The 9124-nt window shown below is 40.7% G+C and overlaps 1 long non-coding RNA gene across 1 annotated transcript; it reads right to left on the bottom strand.

Annotated features, from left to right (window-relative positions):
* Positions 1-1242: 1242 nt before the first annotated feature.
* On the bottom strand, positions 1243-8674 carry LOC122459654. Its single transcript, XR_006280476.1, has 3 exons — positions 8537-8674; positions 5016-5076; positions 1243-2286 (listed from the first exon to the last, which is right to left on the bottom strand). It is a non-coding gene; the product is annotated as an uncharacterized LOC122459654 (long non-coding RNA).
* Between the last annotated feature and the right edge of the window lie 450 nt (positions 8675-9124).

Raw genomic sequence — 9124 nt, 5'->3', positions numbered from 1 at the left:
TTACAGCAGTGCAGCTGCATCCACTCCTGTAAATTCTAGCGTAGCCGTGCCCTTACTCTGTTTCTCTCTGTAAGCCCTCTGTCTCTGACTGACTGACTCACCAGAGGATCAGCTTTTTAACTGCTTTCAAGCTCTTTGAAGGTTCTCACCTTGAAACCCTGGAAACTTCAAGATTGGAAACTCACCCCCATCATGGGGCCAGCCAGCCCCTGATTCCACATTAGTGGAGGTAAGCCTCCAAAGAATTATCAACTCCATTGTCTGAGTACTGGCCACTGGAGCTGTCTATAGCCATTAACTTTTGGATCCTGCAGATCCAAGTTAACTAAGGCTGATTTAACTTTTAGTTACCCATTACCCAGCAACACAATAACCTCTAAATATATATATATATATATTTATATTTATAATTCATAAAATTAATGCAGATAATTTCCATATTCTTCACAACAACAATATAAATGTCCATGTTGTTAATTATTTTACTGTGGATCATTTTAGCAGGAACAGATGGATTATGTGCTTATCTCTCAATCCCAAACTGCCTCCCAAACCTCCTCAGGAGCCAATAATTTAAACTGGCCCCTACCCATGTGGCACAACCTCCGGTTTACCTCTGCAAACTTTCACAGTGTAATCGTGTACTGGTTTTTATATACATATGCGGCATATTAACAAATGGAAATGTCGAAGAACATGAATTATTGTGAATGTAACACTACAATCATTAAAACAGAGGCTGCTATACTGATGGTATGATCTATTTTTTAATTAATTAATTAGCTCCCCCCCTTTTTTATTTAACTGAAGCTGACCCAAAATTTTGACTACATTGAAAATGAAAAAAAAATTGACTACAATGAATAAAAATACTGAAAAAGTTAATGACATCTACTCAGCTGACATTTTTTTGAAAACACCTGCTCAGGACAAGTGGGCAAAAAGAATCTTGCAACGATGTATTTACCTCTTACAAATAGGTTTGGCAAAATGCAATTTTCTTTTTTTTTATAAATTCAACAGATAATATCAACGTTTATTTTTAATCTTTTTTGGTTTTTATCAATGTAAATATTCACAATTGCAAGAAATTAGGGGGAGATCAGCAATTGGGGACACACAACAATTATTTAATGACAGAAGATGCTGTTATTCAAAAAGTTAAAGTTTGATAACCATTAAAACACAAATCGGTAAACATATGTCAAAATATACAGCGTAAATATCCTTGAATAAAACAATAATAAGTTCTCTAGTAGTATTTTTCTTACTTTGCCTTACTGTAAATTTTTTTTATTATCAATGGAAATATTTTTTCATCAGTTTGTGTGTGTAGGTAAAGTCAACATTTACTAATAAAAATCTTCAAAGCCTACTTACAATCTGTTGGTAAATGGTAATGGCCAAATATTGCCATCAGTGATGCCTGTGTTACTCTACAAAGTATTTACTCTACTTTGCGGGATGCAGTATATCTTCTAGACTTTCACAGTTTTAGATGTGTTTCTCTTTTTCTTGGCCAGGCTACCTTTGAACAACTTCTTCAGTGTATTAAACTCACACAGAATTGCTTTACATTTCACATTCATTCCATCTAATTTTCCAAAACATATATATGTTAGCAACTGCAAAATAAATTCTATTATCTGATTTCAGGTATTGTACTCCTTACAATCTCTTAGGGCAGATCTACACTTAAAACACTGCAGCTACACAAGTGTTGCTGTACCATTGTAGCACTTCAGTGAAGACGATACTACCCTTACATGAGAGTTTCTTCCGTCATCATAGTTAATCTATCTCTGCAAGAGGCGGTAGCTATGTCACCAGTAAAAGCCACCCCACAGATATAGCACTGTCTACACCAGGAGTTAAATCGGTATAATTGCATCACTCAGTGATGTGGATTTTTCACAACCCTGAGCGATGTAGTTATACTGATGTAAGTTTGCAATGTAGGCCTGGCCTGAGGGTAGTGATGGAATAAAGGACCCTTCCTACCGGTTAGGTATACTTTTTGGAAGGCTCCACTTCCAGTTTGCAGCACTGTAGAAAATGTGATAGAGATTTTTTCTCTTTCCAAACAATATTTATGTTTTTGTTTTTAAAGTGGTGGCAGTTGATGATATACTATCTTCAACTTGATTGATGTGAAGACCTAAGGCAGTGCCAGGGGAACAGCGTGTGATGAGAGTTCTTTTTCAGACATCAGAAGTGGACTCGTGCTTGAACAAACTGTTGAGATGCTTGCAACACAAAGTACTGGTGAATGACTCCATGAGGCTCCTATGAAGAAGTTTGGTATATGACATCAGAATTAGAACTGGTCACATTTTTTTCAGACAAATAATTTATTTACTGAAAAATGCAGTTTCAGTCAACCCGAAACTGTTTGTGAATTTGACATACCTCACTATGTAGTTTCAGTCAAAAAAAATTTTCAGGCTAGATTCCCAAAATGGCCAGAGGAGAAAGTGGTGCCCACCTTATAACTATTAGCCCAGTGGTTAGAGCACTCATCTAGGATGTGAGAGACCCCCATTCACTTCCCGTCCCCTCTGCTTAATGTGGAGCAGCAATTCTAACTTGGGTCTCCAACCTCCCAGGAGAGTGGTCCAGCCACTGGACTATGGGATATTCTGGAACAGATTTCTCTCAGTCTCTCTTGTTGAAGCTGTTCCACAGTATAGAACTAATTAAATAGTCACTAGAAGCAGGTACCTGAAGTTGGATCTCCCACATCCCAGGTGACTGCCCTAACCACCGCGCTATAGAATGTGTTCATTCTCTGTCCCAATGACAGTAGTATATAAAGAGGAACAGCTTCAACAGGAGACACTGAGAAAGAACCCCATAGCCGTGTGGTTAGGAAAAACTGGGACAGATATAGTGAGTGGGTCTGCAACTATGCGAATCCACAGCCAACCCCAACCTGCACATCCAGGTCCACCAGCCAACCCCAACCTGCAAATCTGGGTCCACCAGCCAATCCCAACCTGCACACAGCTGCTACCAGAGCATTAGCAGTGCCATTTGATGACCTGAGTCTCCTCCCTAATTCCAGTGGAACTCCACTGCACACAACTGATTGTACTCAACATCCAAAGATTCTATGAATTGGCCCATAGTCAAGAAAGATTTCTCCCACTCACATATTTATTCAAATGTCTCAGTATCCACACATCATCTCTGAGCTAATATACTATGAAGATGCTATACCGTATAATACATAAAGAAGAAAGGTGGAATATGGTGAAAAGACAAGAGATGATCTTTAGTTATCCAGTTAAAAGAAAAGATGATGCAGGACAGGTATTAATCTCTATAATGTAATTTTAAAAGGATCTTAAATTAAGCTTTACAGAGGCTTCACTTTGGTTCTGGCAAAGGGATGGCTCAAAAATGAAGATGGAGTTTGACTCTGGAGGAAGTTATCTTATTACTCAGAATCTTCTGGAATTCTGCAAGTAAATTAATACTGATGCTTTCAGACTTGCAGTGTATCCTTGTTCCCACTGCTAAGGGGAACTAGCTGTTTTTATTATATTATATATACTGATTGTTTTTTTTTATTATAATAAAAATGCACTATATCCTGTATGTTCCATCTTGCCACCAAAACCAAAGGACCTCGCCTCAAGGGCTAAGCTCTGGGGGGGGGGGCGGGGGGAAGGGAAGAGGGGCTTAGTTCCAGAAGTGGCAAAGTGCAAGAGCAGCTGATTATACAGAACAAATCCAGAGAAAGTCACCTTCTCATTTTGTGCATATTAACATTGGGCTTGCCCCAGCTACTGTACTAGGTAATTGAATTGTTTAATTTTCAGCTGGATTGTTTTAGCTGCTCTTTTTCTCATCTCTCATTACTGAATGATACTTAACTCCCATAAGAGTAATTTAAACTGAAAGTCTGTCTTTGCTTTGCATAGCACCAAGCTCAGTTGCTTTATAATGAGTAAATAAACAAACAATCCACTACTTTAATCATCATTATACACCTGAAAACTACTACGTAAACTACATAAACACCTCTATGCTCTGTTACATATGTCACTTTATTTTTCTGCAGTAGGTGTTTAATTAGATTGGCATCTGAGAAAGAATCTGAAATCCATTTCCTTTTATCTGGCATGAACTAAACATTAAATTAGAGCTCTGAATACTAAAAAGCTTAAATGATTAGGAAAAGCCGTAATGAAAAACAAAAGAAAAGGTTTCTGATACAATCCTGATTACAAAGGGAAAAGGTTTACATGATGATACCAGTGAAATACACATGAAGCAGTATTGCATTTGCAGTGTTCAGTCAGAGGACTGGGTTTTTTTTACTAGCTATACTGAGTTGCTGCACTGAATCTACATGATTTAGGTTGTACAATATTAAAGAAAACCAGATTAATGGCTTCCTAAAGGTGTATTATGAGGGGAAGAGTACAGATATAACATTGAATAAAATGCCACTCCTTAGTGTTCATTAGGAGGCAACAATGATGGACTGAACATACAAGAGCTAAGAAAAAATTACAAAGGGTCATTCTTTGATTAATGGTAACATTGTCAGAAGTTTACAATTTCACATACTTTTACTCTGATCGTATTTCGTGTGTAATGTGGGACCTTGTAAATTAAATAGCTGCACTCTGAAAACCCATTCACCATGCTTTGAATATACAAGGCTGACAAAATGCCTTGCTGAAGCCTGAGAGGTAGTTGAAATGAAAATAACCTATCCTTGGTACAATTAAATGAAACATAACACCCGGTGACACATTAGAGGATCATTCATCTTATCTTAGGAAAGCACTGAAATCTCATTTGCAAAATCTAAATGTTTCTTTAGGAGTTTCTCTTTCACCATGTATTCTAAGCAGTTCAGATGAGTGCACACATCTTGACTAGATAACAAAGCAACAGGGCTCTGATTCTCCATTGCCTTGCACCTTGTGTAGTCATTAACACTCTGAGAATGGGCACAGAGTGGGTATAAAATGCTACCAATCTGATACAGTAGTACTTACCCCCACTTTGCACAGGTGTGAGACCTGATCCAGTAACTGTCCTGAAGAGGGGTTGATATGTCTGCACAAGATGGAGTGAAGAATCAGACCACACAAGGGTATGAATCCCTTTTCTGTTGTCCTATGCTGCAGACATGAACTAGTTTATAAACCAACTTCTTAGAATATTGCTGGTATTTGAAGAATATTTTATGTGGCACTTTGATGCAGAATCTCTGAAAGTTAATTTCCATATAAAGTCTGTCATGCAAATAACTAAATGTTCTCTCTTTCAAAAATGAGCCAAGCCTTATAGCTGCAAAAGCCCACAGAAGCTGCAGCAATTATGGTTGGTTGAATCTACTGGGCATCAAGGTCATTTGGACTACAGTAGTTAGTTGTGAAATTCTGCATATACTGCCTGCAGGGAGCTGGAAAAGGGTAAAGTGCTCATGCCAATGAGTTCCTTGTCTCTACAGGCCTTTATGCTTTAGTCACCCACTGATTAACAATTTGATCTGTACAGCAATTATTATTTAAAGGTAAACGCTTTGCAGCTGAAGGCTTGATTAATGCACTAATGTAACCCTATACCATCTTGATTTTAGTAGGATACCTTGTGTAACTGCCCCATCTCTAAGGCCTGGAGGTCTCTGGATGTCTTCTCCTTACTAATCATGGACTCAACATCCTTATTGGCCATAGAATTAACATTTGAGGCTTTTTGTGGAACTGATTGCTAGCAACTCATGTTCCAGTTTGGGAGAGCCTTACATAATGCAGCAGATCCGGCTATCTCTATAACGCAAAATGTAAAATACCATTGTTTATTCTTCTACAATAAAAAAAATCCATTCAGTAAAACAATGAAATCCCTGTACCACTTCAGAAACATAAAGTGCTTCAGAAACATCAGAGTCTGGACGGACTAGTGTGTACTGCTGCCGGTCCTATGTATTGCATCAGTGGCATTTTCAGTATTCAGAGTAGCAGCTGTGTTAGTTTGTATTTGCAAAAAGAACAAGAGTACTTGTGGCACCTTAGAGACTAACAAATTTATTTGAGCATAAGTAGCTCACTTTGAGTGAGCTGTAGCTCACGAAAGCTTATGCTCTCCTTTTCTATTTTCAGTATAGAAGTTACTTGGCACTGGTGGGAGAAGCTTATGTCGGAGATAGACTAAGTATTTCTATATACAGTGACACTAATTAATGCCATAATGAATAATGAAAACCAATAATCAGAAAATTAAAAAGATACTTTTAGGCAGAATCAGATTGTGCAGTTCTGCCTAATAGTATGTGTCTTCATCTCCTGAGACAGGTGAGCATTATGATTATGAAGTAATAAGAAACACTGTCTATTAACAATATATTTAAAAAACCCTAATGTTAATCCTCTAAAGATAAGGTTTCCACCCAATAATAACAAGTAACCAAAGAATCCACTGAGGCAGGAAGAACCAATCTTTGTACTTAGGTCCATGATTCATCAAGATGTTAATTTGATGGTATTCCTCACCTGCTTAAAGTTAGGTACATGCTTAAGTACTTTGCTAAATCAAGGCCTACATCAGGAAATTCTTAGGAATGAAGTTTAGTGACTAGATCACGTAGAAGCTATCAGCAATCAATATGGTCCTCTTAGATTAGTAAAATTGAAGAGATTGTTGATAAAATAGCTAAATAAATGTATGAGACTAGGTGCTGATACCCTTCCTCATCTTCAGTGGGACCACTTCTTGTATTCTTGGTGGTATTCAACATGAGTATGAGCAGAACAGAATCTATCTTTTACTAAATAAGGCTCTATTTATATCCTCAACATTAGCCAGAATTTGCATTTATCTCCAAGAGAGCTGAGCATACTTCCAAGGGCAATATTTGGCAGAAAGAATTTGTTAAAATATAAATTTTCTAAACAAGTGTTAGAAACACCTGCTACTGTTGCAATTTTTCATAACTGGAAATAATGTTGTCACGTGTGAGAGCTGCCAGTTTAATACTTCTCCAGCAGCTGGTTCAATCTGATGATGTGATTTAGGAAGCAGCATAAACATCTCACCATCTGAATATGTGACTAAGGCACAAGTTTAGAAGTTGTTGCAGAATTTTCAGAAAATCAAATTCTTATTGATTAGTGGTTTCAGAGTAGCAGCCGTGTTAGTCTGTATTCGCAAAAAGAAAAGGGGTACTTGTGGCACCTTAGAGACTAACAAATTTATTAGAGCATAAGCTTTCGTGAGCTACAGCTCACTTCATCGGATGCATCCGATGAAGTGAGCTGTAGCTCACGAAAGCTTATGCTCTAATAAATTTGTTAGTCTCTAAGGTGCCACAAGTACTCCTTTTCTTTTTATTGATTAGTATAGCAGTATGTACTTTACTAATCTCCCCCCGCCAGTTGTTTAATTAATTAAAATTTACTGTACAACAACCTTGGTTGTTTTCTGCATTTGTCCTTCATTCACTTTTTGAGTTGCATTTCTTGTGTCCTTCATTATATTTCAAGATAGCAGCTTCCTGTTGATGGTAATGATTGTTCTTTATTATAGTGGTGGTGCTGGAGAGAGGGCTTTGGATTCTTCAACCGAAGAATGTTTTTCCAGGAAGAAGGATTGCTAGGAAAAGATAGGATCCATCTAATGAAGAGAGGGAAGAGCATCTTTGCAGGCAGGCTTGCTAACCTAGCGAGGAGGGCTTTAAACTTGGTTTGCTGGTGGATGGTGAACTAAGCCCAGAGGTAAGTGGGGAAGTGGGATACCGGAGGAAGCACAAGGAGGGGGGCGTAGAAAGTAGGGCAATTGGCTAGTTATCTTAGGTATCTGTACACAAACGTAAGAAGCCTGAGAAATAAACAAGAAGAATTGGAAGTCTTGGCATAGTCAAGGAACTGATGTAATTGGAATAACAGAGACTTGGTGGGGTAACTCAAATGACTGCAGCATTGTCATGGATGGATATAAACTGTTCAGGAAGGACAGGTGGGGAGAAAAGGTGGAGGAGTTGCACTGTATGTAAGAGAGCAGTATGATTGCTCAGAGCTCCAGTATCAAACTGGAGAAAAGCATGTTGAGAGTCTTTGGAATAAGTTTAGAGGTGAGAGCAATAAGAGTGATGTAGTGGTGGGCAACTGCTATAGACCACCAGACCAGGAGGATGAGGTAGATGGCTTTCTTCAGAAAATTAAGAGAATTTTCCAGATCACAGGCCCTGGTTCTCATGGGGGACTTCAATCACGCTGATATCTGCTGTGAGAACAATACAGCAGTGCACAGACATGGCTGGTGCAAGGCTATTTTGTGCCCTAGGTGAAACTTCCACCTTGTGCACCCCCTCCACCTCCCCTGCACATCGGTTCATTGAGGGGCAAATCCCAACGAGCCTTTACAGAGCCCAGGGACCAGCCGTGCCCAGGGGCTGCTCCCCAGACCAGGTCCCCACCTCTCCGCCCCCTGAAATCCCCTGGAGAGTGCACAGTCCCCCCCGCGAGCCAAGCTGAGCCCACCCCACCCCGGCGGCCTCCACTCCGAGTCCACTCACTGGCTTTGCTGGGCTTAGGACGCTGCAGCAGCTTGGCAGGGAGGAGCTGCCTTCTGGAGGCACTGCAGATCCAGAGCGTCCTGCTTGCAGCGACGGTGAGCCCCAGCCATGGAGGAGCCAGCGCGGCGCAGGGGGCAGCAGCTCTGCAAAGGTGGCGGCACCACTAGCGGGGAGCAGCCACGCCCCCCCATGGTGGTGGAGAGCCCCACCCCAGTCCCGCCCCAATCCACTCCCTCCCCCTTCTCACCCCCTGACTGCCCCCCTCAGAACCTTCAACCCCGCCTGCTCCTTGTCCTCTGACTGCCCCCTCCTGGGACCCCGCCCCTAACTGCCCCCAGAAATCCACCCCCTACCTAAGCCTCCCTGTTCCTTGTCCTCTGACTGCCCCCTCCTGAGACTCCTGAACACTAACTGCCCCACAGGACCCTAGCCCCTACCCTGTCCCCTGACTGCCCCAACCCTTATCCACACCCCAGCCCAGACAGACCACCGGAACTCCCCTGCCCCATCCAACCACTCCCCGACCCTGACAGGACCCCCAGAACTCCTGACCCATCCAAACCCCCTGCTCCCTGTCCCTTGACTGCC

The sequence above is a fragment of the Dermochelys coriacea genome, chromosome 3, assembly GCF_009764565.3.
Source record: "Dermochelys coriacea isolate rDerCor1 chromosome 3, rDerCor1.pri.v4, whole genome shotgun sequence".
Classification (NCBI taxonomy): domain Eukaryota; kingdom Metazoa; phylum Chordata; order Testudines; family Dermochelyidae; genus Dermochelys; species Dermochelys coriacea.
The sequence above is the reverse complement of the archived record's forward strand: the minus strand, read 5'-3'. Positions and strand labels throughout refer to the sequence as shown.